The 19,773-nt window shown below is 34.2% G+C and overlaps 1 protein-coding gene and 1 pseudogene across 4 annotated transcripts in view; one reads left to right on the plus strand and one right to left on the minus strand.

The window, feature by feature from the left end:
- The window catches only part of LOC116275828 (protein unc-13 homolog C), a 234,625-nt gene that overhangs the window by 13,066 nt on the left and 201,786 nt on the right, over nt 1-19,773 (minus strand). The gene's annotated exons all lie outside the window — the stretch shown is intronic.
- On the plus strand, nt 10,707-10,784 carry LOC116276283 (annotated as a pseudogene).

The raw sequence follows: 19,773 nt of genomic DNA on the forward strand, positions 1-19,773 counted from the left end.
TTTGGAAACTTTTAAGCATGCCTTAATTTATAGGAAAAAAATCATGATGGCAATAAAATATTAATAAAAATTAAAATTAAATGCACTAAAACACATCACATGCATACATATATTTGTGAGATAAATCTAATGTAATAAAAGAAAGATTACAACCTTAAAACTTTGTTTAAAATATAACAAAAAGGTAAAATAGATCAGTTTAAGTGCAACTCAAGAAGCTAAAAACAAAAGCCACAGTATAAACTCAAGGCAAAAAAAAAAAAGTACAAAAAAACAGAAATAATAATGTGAACTTATGATATGGAAAAATCGGTATAAATAAAGACTTTCTTAAGCTTTAATGGAAGTATAAATCTTAGGCAGCACTGATTAATAGAATGTACATATAAATAATATTATTATGTAAAGGGATATAATTAAAGGTACAGTAAAGATTTTGAAAAGTTCTGGGAGAATGAAATGCATATCTTTATGCCAATTAATGCTCAAACTTAAGGAAATGGGTAATTTTCTAAAATTATCAAATAAAAATTTTCTTAAAAATATAAATTACCAAAATTTACTCAAAAATAATAGAAAAACTAAATACAATATCAATTATTAAAGAAATTGAATCAGTAGAAAATTCTCCCTATGAAAGAATATCTAACATTTTAAATTATTAGATAAATTTTAACAAATATTTATAAAATGGGTAACTTCAAAGTAGTATAAATTTGACTATAGAAGTAGGATACAGAAGGATATGCACCTAATTAATTTTCTAATGCTAGTATAAGCTTGACACTGAAGTCAGAAAAGAAAGTACATGGTAAGATGACATACCAGTATCATGGATGAGTAAAATCCCAAAGAACATTTTGCAGTTAATCCAGTAGTGTGGATGTATGTACGTATGTACATATCTGGCCAAGCTGTATTCACCCTGTGATAAAACTGTGCTTTAACAATGTAAAATTCATGAGTGGAACTTCCGCTTCCAGGAAAAATAGACCTACTCTCCCTATTACTCCCATCAAATGCAACGAACAACTCTGGTCATTATATATAAAATATGATAAACTCTGAAAATTGCAGAAAAGATGGTAGATTAGCTATTGATTTGGGGACTCAAAGCCTGAACTTCCACCCAAAAGAAGCAGTATTGATATGCCCTCTCTTCCTCACTGGAATGGTGTTAGAGGAGGAATGTGGAATCACAGATTGTTTTCAAGTAAGAGAATGACCTAGTTGAGAGGCTTAGTTGAGAGTCAGGACTTTGACCACTTCTCAGTAGTAATGAGATTACTCCCTTGATAACAGTGATGGGAAGCAGCAATTAGGTACTAATTTCCCTCCCAACTAGGGTTCTGTAAGCAAAGACTCAGTGGGAAGTCTCAACTCCCAGCCATTACCAGCAGTAACATAAAGCCCTTCTCACTTAGGTATCCGTGGGGGCAGACTAAAGAACCTGGACTTCCAACTCGACCTGGTAGAAATGAATCAGAGCTCCCTTTCAATCACTTGAGAAATGTCAAACCGTGCCTGCTAAAACACGAGATTTTAATAAGATCCAAAATCTTAAACATAACACCCCAAGTGTTCAGGTTTCCAGCAAAAATTACTTGTCATAGCAAGAACCAGGGAGATATCAAAGGAAATGAGGAAAGACAATCAACAGATGCATATGTGAAGACACAGATGTTAGGATGACAAGACAAGGATTCTAATGCCACTGAAACAAAATATTTTAAAACAATTCTAAATATGTCTGAAACAAATGAAAAAACAAAGTTTTGTGAAGAAGTAGAAAGTTACAGCAAATAAATTAAGGATATAAAAATAAATATTCATATGATATTAATTCTTCCAATCTGTGAGCATAGAATGTTTTTCCATTTATTTGTGTTGTCTCTGATTTATTCAGCAGTGTTTGGTAGTTCTTGTAGAAATCTTTCACCTCCCTCATTAGCTGTATTTATGGGTATTTCATTTTCTTTGTGGCTATTGTGAATGAGATTATGTTCTTGATTTCACTCTCAACCTGGAGCTTGTTGGTAGATAGGAATGCTGCTGACATTTGTACTGATTTTGTATCCTGAGACTTTATTAAAGTGCCACATTTTTCTTTATCTAGTCTATCACTGATGGGCATTTGGGATGGTTCCAAGTCTTTGGTATTGTGAAGAGTGCCGCAATAAACATAGCAAGAACCAGTAATGGGATTGCTGGGTCAAATGGTATTTCTGCTTCTAGATCCTTGAGGAATCGCCCCACTGTCTTCCACAATGGTTGATCTAATTTACCCTCCCACCAACAGTGTAAAAGTGCTCCTATTTCTCTACACCTCTCCAGCATCTATTGTTTCCTGACTTTTTAATGATCGCTATTCTAACTGTCATGAGACGGTATCTCATTGTGGTTTTGATTTACATTTCTCTAATGACCAGTGATGATGAGCTTTTTTTCATATATTTATTGGCCACATAAATGTCTTCTTTTGACAATTATCTGTTCGTATCCTTCGCCCACTCTTTGATGGGGTTGTTTTTTTCTTGTAAATTTGTTTAAGTTCTTTGTAGATTCTGGATATTAGCCTTTTGTCAGATAGATAGATTGCAAAAATTTTCTCCTATTCTGTAGGTTGCCTGTTCACTCTGATGATAGTTTCTTTTGCTGTGCAGAAGCTCTTTAGTTTAATTAGATCCCATTTGTCAATTTTGGCTTTTGTTGCCGTTGCTTTTGGTGTTTTACTCATGAATCTTTGCCTATGCCTATGTCCTGAATAGTATTACCTAGATTTTCTTCTAGGATTTTTATGGTTTTAGGTCTTAGGTTTAAGTCTTTAATCCATCTTGAGTTAATTTCATCAGTGTAGTATGAGAGTTTAAGCCTCAAACAATATTTGTGGATTTGTTTGTTTTCCCTTTGTGTCAGCTTTTGCTTTATCTATCTTGCAGCTTTTTATTTGGTGCATATTCATTTTTATTGCAATGTCTCCTAAGTATATTGGCCTCTGTATTATTATATAGTGTGCTTCTGTTAGTTTTCTTTGCTTTGAAGTCTATTTTATCTAATATTAGCACAGCTACTGTTGCTTTATCAGATTAATGTTTGTATGGCCTTTTTCCATGCCTTACATTCAAACTCCCAATAGCATTATATTTGGATTAAGTTCCTTATGGACAGCATACAGTTGAGGCACGTTTTTAAATCTGCCTTATTTTGCTGTATCTTTTATTTGGTGCATTTACACTATTTAATGTAATTATTGATATGTTCAAGCTTAAGCTTATCATTTTTTGTTGTCTGCTCTCTCTTATTTTAATTTCTGTATTTTTTTTCTTGCATTGCTTTAGATTACCTGAACATTTTTTAGTTTCTGAGTATATTTCTTTGTATTGCTTTTCTAGAGGTTACTGTATGTATTGTATTATGTGTAAGTTTTCTTTTGCTTAAAAATTACCACACACTTTAATTCATGATATTGGCAGTTTGAAAGTAAACCATGGAAAAAGACCATACAAACATTAATCTGATAAAGCAATAGTATCTGTGCTAATATTAGATAAAGCAGACTTGAAAGCAAAGAAAACTAACAGAAAGGAACATTATGTAATGATATAGAGGTCAATCTACTTAGAAGACATAGCTATCAAAATGAATATGCACCAAATAAAAAGCTGCAAAATAGATGAAGCAAAATCTGATACCAAGGAAAAATAAATCCACAAACATTGTTTGAAACTTAAACTCCCCTACTACACTGATGAAATTATTCAAAGAATATTTAATAGATGAAGAGATATATCATGTTTGTGAACTGGAAAAGTTACCATAGCAAGATATAAATAATCCCCAAATTTATACAAAGGCTTAACACAATTCTTACCAAAACCTAGTATTATTATTATTATTATTATTTGAAATGGAGTCTCACACTGTTGCCCTGGCTGGAGTGCAGTGGCGCAATCTTGGCTCACTGCAACCTCCGCCTCCCAGATTCAAGTGATTCTCCTGCCTCAGCCTCCTGAGTAGCTGGGATTGCAGGCACCTACCACCATGCCTGGCTAATTTTTTGTATTTTTAGTAGCGACAGGGTTTCACTATGTTGACCAGGCTGGTCTCAAATGCCTGACCTCATGATCCACCTGCCTCAGCCTCCCAAAGTGCTGGAATTACAGATGTGAGACAATGTGCCTGGCCCTAGGATTATTTTTACAGTTAAGGACAAGAGTTCTCTAAAATTTATATGGAAAGATAAGGGAACTAGAGTAGCTAAAAACAATCCTGACAGAAAGAATAAAATGGGAGGAATTATTCAGTTAAGATTATTTTATATTTATAGCAACCAAGACTGTGTGGTATTGGTAGATGGAATGGCATTTAGGTTTATGAAATAGAATAAAGAGCCCAGAAAAAGACTCACACATTTCTAGTCAACTGATTTTATTTTGGGCAAAGATTCAAAAGCAATTCAATAGAAGATAAACTTTTCAACAACTGGTGCTTGAGCAATTGGATATTCATAGGAAAAAATAAAAATAAATTTAAAAAGAGGAGCGTTTACCTAAACTTCACATCTTTTACAAAATTATCTCAAAATGGACCATATATTTAAATGTAAAATATAAAAATATAAAACTCTTAGTTAACTTAGGAGAAAATTTCAAGACATAGGGCTTGGGGATTAATTCTTAATAATGATACCAATGGCACAATATGAAAAGAATCAATAATTTGGACTTTAACATTTTAAAAATTGTTCTTAGAAAGACCTTGTTAGGAGGACACAAAGACAAGCTATGAACTGGAAGAAAAAAATTGTAAATCACAAATCCACCAAAGGACTAGTATCTGTAATATATAAAGAACACTCTCAAAATTCAACAGAAAAACATCTAGTATGGAAATTGGCAAAAGACATATGGATGACAAGCATATGAAAGGATAATCAACATTAGTAGCTATTTAGAAAATGCAAATAAAAACCATAATGAAATGTCTCTACACACTTAATAGAATAAAACAAAAAGCAGTGACAATACCAAATGGTGGAGAGGATGCAGTGAAACTGGGTCTTGTGTACGATGTCATAAAGCTAAACACATACTCACAATTCAACTAGCTATTACACATTTAGGCATTTATCCTAGAGAAATGAAAATATATCTATACCAAAATCTACACATGATTAATCATAGCAGCTTTTTTTTAATAGCCAAAGACTGGAAACATCCAAAATGTTCATTAACAGATGAATAGTTAAACAAACTGTAGTATATCCATGTCATAGGACACTAGTCAGCAGTAAAATTAAAGGAACTATTGATACATGCAACAATTTGGATAGATCTCAGGGCATTATGCTAAATGAAAAAAGCCAGTCTTCAAAGGTCAGAAGTTATAATTCCATTTATATAATAGTCACAGAATGACAAAATTATAAAGATAAAAAACAGATTAGCAGTTACCAAGAGTTATGAATGGTTAAGGAAGGGGAATAGTGAGAGTGATTATAAAGAGACAGAACCAGGGAGAGAGTTTTGTGGCTAAGGAATAGGTATGTAGTTTGATTGCAATGGTGCTTGTAAGATTTACACATGTGATAAAACAACATAGAACTATACTTGCACATTATACCAATGCCAAATTACTGTTTTTGATATTGTACTCTACATACGTGAGATGTAACTGCTGGGAGAAACTGGTGAAGGATACCTGTCACCGCTTTACTATCTCTATAACTTCCTGTGAATCTGTAATTTTTTCAAATAAGCAATTTTAAAAATCAGTGTTAAAAGAAAAATAAATTACTTTGATTTATTACTTTTGAATTTGATTTAATCAAGATTTAAAGTTCTACTCTTTGCAAGCACCTTCAAGGAAATGAAATACTAAGAAAACATACTAAGAAATATACTAAGAAAAAATACATACGAAAATAATTTATATTATCCATATCATTTATATATCCACATAAATGTATATATGGGTATATATAAACACACATAGATATTCATTACATCTATCTCTAGTTGTATCTAGAATACTATATCAAGATAACAAACCAATTTACAAGTGGACAAAAGAGTTGAATGGAGACTGTACCAGAGAATATATGAATAGCGAAAAATACACATAAAGATACTCAATATCATTAGTCTTGGGGTAATGAAACTTGAAACCATAAGACACCATGACACATACTTTACAATAGCTGCAATTAAAAAGACTGGCAATAATAAGTGTTGATAAGATGTGAAGCAACACAAACTCTGTTACACTTTAGGGAAGAATGTAAAAAACTACAATCACTTTAGAAACAGGGTAGCTATTACTTAAAAATTTAAACATACATTTGCCATATAACCAAGGTATTCTACTACTAGAAAGAAAAATTAAAATACATGTTCACATGAATACTTAAATGCAAAATTTCATAGCAGCTTTATTAATAATAACCAAATACTAGAAATAACATAAATGCCAATCAAAAGATGAATGTATAAACAAATTTTGCTCTATCCAAACAACAAGAAATATATTGCTGATACACATACAAACATGGATATATCTCAATACTATTGTACTAACTGAAAGAAGCTAAATGCAAAATTCTGCATACTGTATTATTCCATTATTTGAAATTCAAGATCAAGCAAAACTCGATCTTGATGAAAATCAGATCAGCAGTTGCCTTCATAGCAAAGATAACTGACTACAAGGGGGCATGAGAGAACATTTTGTGGTGGTTAATTTTTTTTTCTATCTTGATTGTGAAGTTGGCTACATGTGTTCATACAGTAGCCAAAAATGTATCAAACTGCACACATACAATGGATGCATTGTACATAGAGAGAGATTACACCTCAAAGAAGTTAATTTTAAAAATCTATCAGTACAATTCACCATGTTAAAGGATTGAAAAAAAAGAGAAACCTAAAATTACCTCATTATATACAGTAAACTATTTTTAATAAAATTAAACATTTATTCACAACTACCAAAAACTAACTAAAGAACCAAAACAAAGCACAAGCATTTTAAGAAGCTAAAAAAATCTCCAGAAATTTCCTTGATCTGGTGAAATATATTTATTAAAAACATGGCACACCATTTAGAAATTATTAAGTGTAAGATCAGAAATCAGACACATAGGACTGTTATCATTTCTACAATTTAATAAAGTGCTCCAAAGCCCTAATTAATGAAATAAGAAAAAAAGTAATAGAACAAGATTGGAACAAAATCATAATTTACAGACTGGCTGCAATATTAGCAAATATTACTGGCTACATTAAAAAGTCCAAAGGAACCTATAGACAGGCTATTAAAATCAATAAGAACACTTGTTAAGGTCACTCCATATAAGATCAACGTAAAAAACTCAACACTATGCCCATATTATAATGATAAAAAATAGGAAATACAAAAATAAACCATTCACAATAACATAATGATTATATTGTGTCCAGAAGATAAATCTGACAAAACCAGTGCAAGATCTCCACAGAGAAAAATATAAAGCATTTATGAAAGAGATAAAAGAATACATGAATAAACTGACAAAATTTTATAGGTAAAAGATTTACTAAATAAAGACACAGTCTTCTAAAAATTAATGTATAAAGACAATACACTCAGAATCAATAGCACAATAACATTTTTTTCAAAGACTTCCACAAAAATAGCCAAGCAAACACTGAAAAAAAAAAAAAAGAAGAAGAAAAAGAAGAGCATCATTGCCCTATTAAATATCAAGGGAAATTAAAAAGCTGTGATAATTTAGAAAGTACGATATTGTCATAGAACACATTTAAAAATTAATTATTGCAACCAAACAGAGGGCCCCCAAATACATACACAAAACACACACACACACACACACACACAGGCATACCACAGAAACATTGTGGACTTAGTTCCAGACCACCATAATGAAGCAAATATTACAATGAAGTGAGTCACACACTTTTTTTGGTTTCCTAATAGCACTATGTCTAAAAAAAAATGTGCATGCCTTAATTAAAATTACTTTATTACTAAAAAATACTAACAATCATCTGAGCCTTCAGCAAACTGCAAACTTTTTGCTGATGAAGATTATTGCCTCATGTTGATGAATGCTGACTGATAAGGGTGGTGGTTGCTGAAGGGTGGGGTGACTGTGGCAATTTATTACAATAAAACAACAGTGAAGCTCGGCACATTCATTGACTCTTCCTTCTGGGAAAGATTTCCCTATACCTTGCTCCCTGTACCCTGTACGCGATTTGATAGCATTTTACCCACAGTAGGAATTCTTTCAAAATTAGCGTCCATCCTCTCAAACCCTGCTGCTGCTTTATCAACTAGATTTATATAATAATATTCTAAATCCTTTGTTGTCATTTCAACGATGTTCATAATATCTTCACCAGGAGTAGATGCCATCTTAGAAACCCATTTACTTTGCTTATCCATAAGCAACTCCTCACCCATTGAAGTTTAATCATGAGTTTGCAGCAATTCACTCCCATCTTCAGGCTTCATTTCTAATTCCAGCTCTCTTGTTCATTCTACCACATCTGTGGTTACTTCCTCCACTGAAGTCTTGAACCCCTCAAAGTCATCCATGAGGGTTGGAATCAACTTCTTCCAATTCCTGTTAATGTTGGTATTTCGACCTCCTCCCATGAATCACAAATGGCCTTAATGACATCTAGAAGGGTGAATCTTTTCCAGAAGATTTTCAACTGACTTTTTCCTAGTTTCATCTGATAAATCACTATTTTTGGCAGCTATAGTCTTACAAAATATATTTCTTAAATAATAAGACTTGAGAGTCAAAAGTTCTCCTTGATCCATGGGCTGCAGAATGGATGTTGTGTTTGTAGGTGTGAACACATTAATCTCGTTGTACATTTCCATCAGAGCTCTTGAGTGACCAAGTGCATTGTAAATGAGTTGTAACATTTTGAAAGCAATCTTTTTTTTTTTTTTTTTTTTTCTGAGCAGTAAATTTTAACAGTGGACCTAAAAGTATTCAGTAAACCATGTTGCAAATAAATGTGCTATCATCCAGGTTTGTGGCTCCATTAACAGAGCACAAGTAGAGTCGATTCAGCATAATTCCCAAAGGCTCTAGGATTTTCAGAATGCAAAATAGAGCACTGGCTTCAACTTAGAGTCACCAGCTGCATTAACTCCTTATAAGAGAATAAGCTTATTCTTTGAAGCTTGGAAGCCAGGCATTGACTTCTCTTTTCCAGCTTTCAAAAGTCCTGGTGTCATTTTTGTGCAATAGAAGGCTGTTTTATCTATATTGAAAATCTGTTGTTTAGTGTAATCACCTTCATCAATTATCTTAACTAGATCTTCTGGATAACTTGCAGCAGCTTCTGCATAAGCAGTTGTTTCTCTGCTTTGCCTTGTACTTTTATGTTACAGAGACAGCTTATTTCCTTAAACTCCATGAAGCGAACTCTTCCAACATCAGACTTTTCTTCTGTGGCTTCCTTACTCCTCATGCTTCACAGAATTGTGGAGCCTTAGGGCCTTGCTCTGAATTAGGCTTTGGCTTAAGGAAGAGAATGTTGTGGCTGATTTGATCTATACAGATCACTAAAACTTTCTTTATATTAGCAATAAACCTGTTTTGCTTTTTTATCATTTGTTTGAAGTAGTACTTACAATTTTATTTAAGAACTTTTCCTTTCACAACTTGGCTAATTGGCACAAGAGGCCTACCTTTCAGCCTTTCTTGACTTTTGACATACCTTCCCCGCTAAGCTTAATCATTTCTAGTTTTCAACTTAAAGTGAGAGATGTGTGACTCTTAAGTTCAGTTAAACACTTAAAGGCCACTGTAGGGTTATTAATTGGCCTAATTTCAATATTGTTGTGTCTGCAGAAATCAGGATGCCAAAAAAGAGAAAAAGAGAAGGAATGGTGTATATGTGGAATAGTCAGAACACACACAACATTTCTTTAAGTTCACCATTATAAATGGGCACAGTATGTGGTGTTCCAAAACAACTACAATAGTAATATCAAAGATCACTGATCACTGATCACTACAATACACATAATAATCATAAAAAATTAAAATATTTCAATAATTACCAAATGTGATACAGAGACATGAAGTGAGACTGTTCTTGAAAAAATGTTACCTAAACACTTGCTCAATGCAGGGTTGCCACAGACCTTCGATTTGTAAAAAACTCAATATCTTTCAGCTTTCCTTTACTGGGTAATAAGATAGAAGCTATAACAAAAATTCTCCCATCAAAGAAAAGCCCAGGACCTGATGCCTTCACCACTGAATTCTACTAAACATTTAAGAACTACTAACAGTAATTCTACTCAAATTCTTTTAAAAAACAAACAACAACAACAACAAAAAACTGGAGAGGAGGGAATACTTTCAAACTCATTCACCATGATCAAGTGGGATTTATTCCTAGGATGCAAGCATGGTTCAAGATATTCACATCAATCTATGTGATACATCACATTAACAGAACCCAAAAAGAAAACAAAAAACAAAAACTGTAAGATCATTTCAATAGATGCTGAAAAAGCATTTGATAAAATTTAAGGTCCCTTCATGATAAAAACCCCAATAAACAGAGTATAGAAGAAACATACCTCAAAATAATAAAGGCCATAAATGACAAACACATAGCTAACATACTGAACAGGGAAAAATTAAAAGCCTTTCCTCAAAAATGTAGAATAATATCGCTTCTCGGCCTTTTGGCTAAGATCAAGTGTAGTAAAAATCTAGAATAAGACAATGATGCCCACTTTTACCACTTTTATCCAATATAATACTGGAAGTCCTCGCCAGAGTAAGTAGGGCAGAAAAACAAATAAAGGACATTCAAACTGGAAGGGAATGAGTTGAATTATCCTTATTCACAAATGACATGACATTATATTAGAAAAAACTAGACTCCACCAAAAAATTATAAGAAGCGATAAACAAATTCAGTATAGTTCCTGGTTAGAAAATCAACATACAAAAATCAGTAGCATTTGTATATATCAACAGCAAACAATCTGAATAAAAAATCAAGAAAGCAATTCGATTAAAATAGCTACAAGAAGAAAATACTTAGGGCTCAATTTAACCAAAGAAGTAAAATATCTATACAAGAAAAACCATAAAACACTGATGAAAAAAAATTGAAGAGGACACAAGAAAGTGGCTATTCCATGTTCATGAATTAGACGAAGTAACATTGTTAAAATGAACATAGTACCCAAAGAAATCCATGGATTAAATGTATTCTCTATGAAAATGCCAATATCATTTTTAACAAAAATAGAAAAAACAACTCTAAAATTTATATGGAACCACATAAGAACTCAAATGACCAAAGCAATCTTTTCATTCTGAAAAAAAAGAAAAAGCTGAAGCATCACATTATCTGACTTCAAAATATACTAGAAAACTATAGTAACCAAATCAGCATGGTATTGGCATAAAAACAGACACACAGACCAAAGGAACAGAATAGAGAAGCCAGATATAAATCTGCACATTTATGGCCAACTCATTTTCAGCAAAGGTGCCAAGAACATATAATAGGGAAAAGACAGTCTTCTTAATAAATGGTTTGGGGCTACATGTGGTGGTACACATTTGTAACCTCAGCATTTTGGGAGGCCAAGGTAGGTGAATCACTTGAGCTCAGGAGTTTGAGACCAGCCTGGGCAACATGGCAAAATCCCATCTCTACAAAAAAAAAAAAAAAAAAAAAATACAAAAGAGAGCTGGGCTAGTGGCGTGTGCAGGTAGCCCCAAGTACTCAGGAGGCAGAGGCAGGAGGATCACTTGTGCCCAGAAGTTGAGGCTGCAGTGAGCCAAGATTGTCCCACTGCACTCCAGCTTGGGCAACAGAATAAGACCCTGTCTCTAAATAGAAAGAGAAAAAGTGAGAGAGAGAGATAGAGAAAAAATAATAGTTCTGAGAAAACTCTATTACCATATGCAGAAGAATGAAACTAGACCTCTGCCTCACATCATATATAAAAATCAAATCAAAATGGATACTTTAAGGTCTGAAATTATAAAACTACTAGAAGATAATATTGGAAAAACACTTGAGAACATCGGACTCGGCAAAGGTTTTTTTGTGTAAGACCTCGAACAGAAAGCAAAAGCAAAAATTAAAAATTTGGGTTACATCAAGGTAAAAAGTCTTGGCACAGCAAAGAAAACAATCAAAAAAGTGAAGAGATATCCCACGGAATGGAAGAAAATATTTGCAAACTATCCATCTGACCAACAATTAATAATCAGAAATATATAAGGAGCTCAAATAACTCAATAACGAAAAAAAAACTAATCGGAAACAAAAATGGGCAAAATATCTGAATAGCCATTTATCAAAATAAGACATAAACGGTATATGAAAAAAAGCTCAGCATCTCTAATCATCAGGGAAATGCATATCAAAACTGTAATGTGATATCATCTCATCCTAATTAAAACAGTTTTTTATCAAAAAGATGAATAATAATGATGCTGGCAAGGATATGGAGAAAGGGGAACGCTCATACACTGCCGACAAGAATGTGAGTTAGTACAGCCACTATGGAAAACTGTATGGAGGTTCCTCAAAAAACTTAACACTACCATATGGTTTAGCAATTCCATTACTAGATATATATCCAAAAGAAAGAACATCAATATATTAAAGAAATGTCTGCGTTCTCATGTTTATCGTAGCACTGTTTACAATAGCCAAGGTGTGGAATCAATCTAAGTCCCCATCAAAGGATGAAAGCATAGAGACAATGTGGCATATACACACAATGGAAAATTATTCAGTCATAAAAATGAATAAAATATTGTTATTTGCAACAACCTGGATGAAACTGGAAGTTATTATGTCTACTGAAATATGCTGAGCACAGAAAGACAAATATTGCATGTTCTCACTCATCCATGAGAGCTAAGAAAGTGGACCTCTTGAAGGTAGCCAGTATATTGGTGGTTACCAGAGGCTGAGAAGGCTATGGGGGAAGAGGCTATAAAGACAGGCTAATTAGTGGGTACAAATAGACAGTTAGATAGAAAAAAAAAAGACATATTCAATAGAACAGAAACATGACTATACTTTATGATGATCTTTTATATATTTCAAAATAGCTAGAAGGGGATATTTCAGATGTATGCAGCATAAAGAAAAGACAAATAATTAAGATGATGAATATTCTAATTACACTGGTTTGATATATACACATTAAAGTGCTAGATTACCACACGTACCTTGAAAATATGTACATCTATTAAGTTTCAATTAAAACAATAAAATTCTGGGAAGGGTAGCGGAGAGAAGCGGGCAAGGAGAAAAAAGAATATAAATGTATTTATTACCACTGAACTATACACTTAAAATGATGTGGATGGTAAATTTTATATGTAAATTTTATCTCAATTAAAAAAAATTTAAATGACTATAAAAGTAACCCAATGAGGTGGCATCTTCTTTGGAAGACTGTCCTTGATACTGTTACTGTCTCCTTCTTCTATGCCTCTATTGCTGCCTTATCAGGTCATCAAAGTCATACCATAATTTATAAATCACATGCCTTTATCTCCTTACAGATTGAAAGTCTTGAGGGAAATTATGTCATTCATCTCAGTATCGCTAGTGTCCTCAGTATTCCCAGGGCTAGGAATATAGCAATCAATGAATATTTCTGAAAATGAATTCTTTGAATTTCCACATCCTTGAGCAAACTATGATTGATACTGCCTTTTAAGTTTTATCCAAATGAAAGCAATTATACCTGATGTAAATGACGAGTTGATGGGTGCAGCAGACCAACATGGCACAAGTATACATATGTAACAAACCTGCACGTTATGCACATGTACCCTACAACTTAAAGTATAATAATAATAAATAAATTTAAAAAAGAAAAAAAAAAAGAAAGCAGTTAGAACTTTAAAGAAAAAATTAAAATAAAATTATTTTTAAAATATTTAAGATGATGGATATCCCAATTATCCTGATTTCATCTTTACACATTATATGAATAGCAAATTATTACATGTACCCCCAAAAGATGTACATTGATTATGTATCAATTTTAAAAAGAAAAATAAAATGGTACCTATGAAGTGTGAAGCACAGTAAAGCAAACTGCAAAAAAAAAAGATATGCCTGTATATGGGAACTGACTTATTCTAAAATAAAGAAACAGCAGCACAAAACCACAGCAAAGGATGCAATTGATAATGTTGGCACAACTGGCTTCCATATGGAAAAAAGAATTTTAAAAATATTAGCTTCCTTTCTCAAAGAATGTACACATATACATTTTGGTACATTAAAACATCAATGTAATCTTCTAAAATTCATTTAAAAATGTAGGAAATATAGAAATATAACAATGAGCTAAACATATCTTAGGACTCTGAAAGCATAAGTCATGAAGGATAAGAATGATCAACCTAAGCACAAGTAAAATATATATAATAAAATTTAAAAATAAAAGAACAGTATATATTTGCAGAACATAGAGCAAATGGAGGATTAGCATCTATAATAAAAGAACTTGAAAAACAATGCAATAGAAAAGTAGAGAGTGCATTTTAAATTCCAATTCATTAAGTGGAAATCTGAATTAAAAACAAAGGAAAAGATGCTCAAATCTTCAGCCATGAAGATTGTGCAGTCACTATAGTAGTGATATATTATTTCACAGCCACTGGAATGGGAAATAATTTAAAACCTGAGACTACCACATTCTTATGCATGGAAACATTCATGTAGTGCTGCCAATAATAAAAATTTATACAAAGATTTTGAAGAAATAATAGCAATATCTAATAAGTTTTAAACTGGCTAATCTCTTTGCCCAAAAATTCTGCCTCTAGGTACATGACATAAACTCTTACACATAGGTAGCAGGTTACATGTAAAAATATGCTTACTGCATTATTTGCAGTAGCAAAAAAATATGATCTAGTATAAATGCCTATTAATAGGGAATGGATAAGTTTTGCAATGTTTATATAGTACAGTATGTTAAAATGAATGACTTAGACTGATAGGCATCAATGTGAGTAGTTTTCAAAAACCTAAAATGGAGCAAAAAAAGCAAATTGTAGATCATCTGGTATAGCATTACTTGTATAAAAAATTTAAAATCACTAAGCTCCACTTCTACTGTATTTATGAATAGTAAAATTAGGCAACATAACCTGGAAGGATGTGCATTAAATTTTTTATACTGATTGCCCCTAAGGAAGGAAGGAAATAGGCCAAGAGAGTCAAATGAGGAGACTCCAATTTTATCTTTAGTGCTTTATTCTTTTAATTAAAAGTGTCAATGAAAAGAAAATAAAGGTATTCCAGTGGCAGGCTATTGGGATCATAGCGTATCCTTAAGACTGCAGAAAATAATCTATAGAAAGAGGGTGAATAGATTAAGGAGATAACATCATACTTTCTACAAAATTTACATACTAGTGTTTTTGGCAGTGGTTTAGGGATGTAAAAGGATCTCCAAGAGCTGCCAGTCATAGTGTGAGTAAACACTGGTGAGGCAGAGCTGCATGTTCAGGTGGAAGACCCTGAGTAAATGCACAAAGTAAGCTTTTCAGAGGTGTGAGGAAATCTACTAGACTGTTCTACTAGACTAGCTAAAGGTAACCTTTATAGGAGCCACTTCCAGAATCCAAACACAGGTACATTTTTAATTATTACAGCTTATTTTTAAACTATGTACACTTAAAGTCTTTTAATTTTTTCTTTATTTTTTTGAGACAGAGTCTCACTCTGTTGCCCAGGCTGGAGTGCAGTGGTGTGATCTCGGCTCACCGCAACCTCTGCCTTCCGGGTTCAAGCGATTCTCCTGCCTTAGCCTCCCGAGTAGCTGGGACTACAGGTGTGTGCCACCACGCAGGGCTAATGTTTTGTATTTTTAGTATAGACGGGGTTTCACCGTATTAGCCAGGACGATCTCGCTCTTCTGACCTCGTGATCCACCTGCCACGGCCTCTGAAAGTGCTGAGATTATAGCAGTCTTATAATGTTTTCACAAGCAACCTGCAGAACCTAACAGCTTGCCTTGGGTGAATACTCCCTGGAAGACTTCCCTAGACCTCCCCAGCTTCTAATACTCCTTTCTTTCCTACTACAGCTGCAGATACCTGATCTGACTTCCTTCTTTGTTCCAGTTGCCACTCTGATTTCTCTGCTTATATTCTTCTTTAACCAGCTGTTAAAATATGCAGATTTCCCCCACTACTTGTCTTCCTACTATCTCTAAAATAAGCTGTGAGTTTAGTAGATTATGAATACTATTAAGATACAGAGAGGGAATGTAGTAGCTTTCTCTCTCCTTCCCTCCCTCCTTTTCTCTATCTGTCTTTTGTTTAACCAACATTTATTGACAGACTTCATGTGCAATAATCTCTTCTCACAAGGATTTTGCAATTTAAGGGGTAAGGTGTAGGTTGGATGAGTGTGGAGGAGAGTGGAAAAAGAAAACTCACCTAACATGATAAAGAGTAAAATATGACACAATTTATCAAGATGCATTTGCATATCCATTTAACCTGAAAAACACTATTTACTGCATCTACTTGCAACCCTGTTGCTTCATACTCTGGTTTCACCTACTATTATATTCAAGGTAATGTTTGATCAAGGCATAACTCCCTCTCTCAGAAGTATTTTCATTTTAATGTGGACTTTTGGCATGAGGGAAAGCAATGTTTAGGGGTAGTACTGTCCATGGGCTTCAACGTGTAACTTGGGCTGGCTCTGAACAGAGAGGTCCAATTGATATGGGAGTTAAAAAGAAATGATTTAGGCAGATAGTGAGGGTAAGAAAGTCTTCAGTAAGGTTCTGTTTTTATAAAAAGTAGCCCCCAAATTATTTCTTTTCTAACAAAAAGCAGCCTGTAAAACTGAGCTGCAAACATAGATAAGCAAGCTGGAAGCTCGCACAGGTGAAGGCCAGCAGCCGTGACTGCCTGGGAGCTAGGCATGTTCAACATGGCAGTTCCATCTTTCCTTTTATCAACCACACATACAGGAAGGAGCAGGCAACATGGTGCTGGCCAGGTAAAAACCCCATTTGCATAATAAATTCAGGTGGGGTGGCCAGCCCCTTCAGGCACTATGTAAATGTCATGGGGCAATCTTTGGGCCCTATGGAAATCAGACGCCACCTTCTCAATCCAGTCTATAAAAACCCATGAACTTCACCATGGGACTGGAAGACCCACTCAGGAGCCTCTCTCTCTCTGCAGTAAAGAGAACTATTCTCTTTTCTCTTTCTTTTGCCTATTAAACCTCGGCTCTTAACCTCACTCCACATATGTCTGTGTCCTTGATTTCCTTGGCATGAGGCAACAAACCTCAGATATTATGCCAGATGAACGAAGTTGCTTCACAATTTGTGAAAGAGGCAATGTTTGGGAATAGTAACTTTCTTTCTTCTGCAAGAAAGTAGAATTTTAACAAGAAAATTTTCACAGGTCCCCTAACTATACCTGTGCCCTGGTTTCAAGCAGATGGCTTAATATCACACAGTGGCTTGGGTGGATGGTGGTAAAAGTGGTAATGGCAGTTTCCACCATTGTTGCATCCTAGCCTCAACCTCTGTGGCAAACGGGCTCCCATGATTTCTATAAATCAAAGACTTTGCATGTCAACTTTGAAAGACTGATGATTCTTCCCCCACCTTTTGGGGAACAGCAGTATCTCCCTTCATGTCTCACTGTTCACCACCAAACACAGCACTCCTGTCTGCCCCCTTGGACTGGTCCTGTTCACCCTAAACAATTCTTGAGCTTTCCATTTACCCAAATCATGTAATCCTTTGATGAGCGGGACCTCTAATGTCGATTCTCATGAACTATACCAGAGTATAGAGCAAATAACATGGAAACATTCAGCAATCACTTATTGGAATCAAAGTGTCTCAGAACCAAAAGGTCTTGTGGTGATCATATTGCCCATTGATTGTCAAACTGTGTTCTGAGAAGCCCTATGGTTTCCCAGAGAGGTTTCAGGGGAGAGGCAAGGTCTTCACATCTAGGATTCTGCCTCCACCGCATCCAATCAAGTAGAACAGTTACGACATTGTTTGCTTTATAATTGGGATTTCAAATAGGACTTCGTTTACAAAAATAGTTTCTCTCTAAAAAAGGAGGATGAACAATTGAGTTTTGGCATTAAGTTTATTTTTATGAGGAAATGAAAAGTTAAGTAAGTTAAAGTCATTTTCTATCAAGGTCATATATTTCTAGGTTTAAATGATTTGATGTTTACTGAAGAATTCTCAGCATTATGGGAAGCTGTAAAGGAAGACATGTGGGAGCCTTTGATGTCTATCGTCCATCTTATTGTACTACATAAACAGGAGGATGTTTCCCCAAAAGTGAAGTCAGAAATGAAAGAATAATTATGTTTAATTTACCAACATCGCAATTCTGGTATAAAGTCAGGGAAGAAGGAAAATAATTTTCTCTCTCAAATTTTATATTGTGCATTATGCCCTGCTGTAACAGTTGGAAGAATAAGAGTCATCGACTGGTATAAAGCTAACATTTGGATCATTTAACCTCGCTGTAACCCTGGGAACAAGTGTTTCTCATTAAAGGAAGTGCAATGGTGTATGCAAACTTTTGGAAAGCAATTGTTTACTCTTGTCTGCAGTTACAAGAGGAAGGACTAAGTCATCAAGCTTCCATGTCTGCCTCTGTTTGGTGATTTCTAATACGGGTCACTTATGAGGCCAATCAATTCTGTTCAAGGAAGTCACTAAAAAGGGAAATAATTATATTTGGTACAAAAGCTGATGTGGAAGAAAATTCACAAAAAAAACAACTTTGACTCTACTCCAGGCTCTGGCTTAATGGTTTGGAAAACTAATAATTAATTTTCTCAGAAAGATGTCAAATAGCTAGAACTATAATGTCCAAATAACATGCAATCCTATTTTTTCTTAATAAGTGGAATCCTCTTTTAATCATTTTCAAACCAACAACCACAAAATGTATTGTTTTATTCCTGTAATATTTTTCCGCAAGTCTTTTCCACATAGAAAGTTATCTCATTTCCAAGGTTATACACTGAAGACAGAACTTGATTTTACATTCAGATCTCATTGACCTAACAAACAGAATGATAATATTTTTCTCTATTGGTATTGCTATATGATATAGAACATTTGAAAAGTACTGTTTGTCTTCTGTGGGACTTCCCAGATTAGGTTAAGAAGTATCTATTAATATATATGTGTGTGTGTGTCTGTGTGTGTGTGTGTGTGTGTGTGTGTGTGTCTGTGTGTGTGTGTGTGTGTATATATTTGAGACAGCATCTCACTCTGTACAGTGGCACAATCTTGACTCACTGCAACCTCTGCCTCCCGGGTTCATGCAATTCTCATGCCTCAGCCTCCTGAGTAGCTAGGATTATAGGCTTGTGCTAACAGGCCCAGCTAATTTTTTTGTATTTTTAGTAGAGACTGGGTTCCACTATATTGGCCAGGCTGGTCTTGAACTCCTGGCTTCAAGTGATCTGTCTGCTTTGGTCTTCCAAAGTGCTGGGATTACAGGCATGAGCCACTGCACCTGGCCAATATTTATACTTTAAACAGAAGGACCTGCAACAATAGCTGGAAAAGATGTTGAAAATAAGCCTCTTCTTCCTTGCTGATGTCCAAGACAGATGGGATAGCCACCAAGCAGAGCGAGTTTCATGGAGAAAAGGTAGTCACAGAGTCTGTCTGAACAGATCATGTTGGGAGAAGGGAGATATCCCCTATAAT

The sequence above is a fragment of the Papio anubis genome, chromosome 7 (assembly GCF_008728515.1).
Source record: "Papio anubis isolate 15944 chromosome 7, Panubis1.0, whole genome shotgun sequence".
NCBI classification, from domain to species: Eukaryota; Metazoa; Chordata; class Mammalia; order Primates; family Cercopithecidae; genus Papio; species Papio anubis.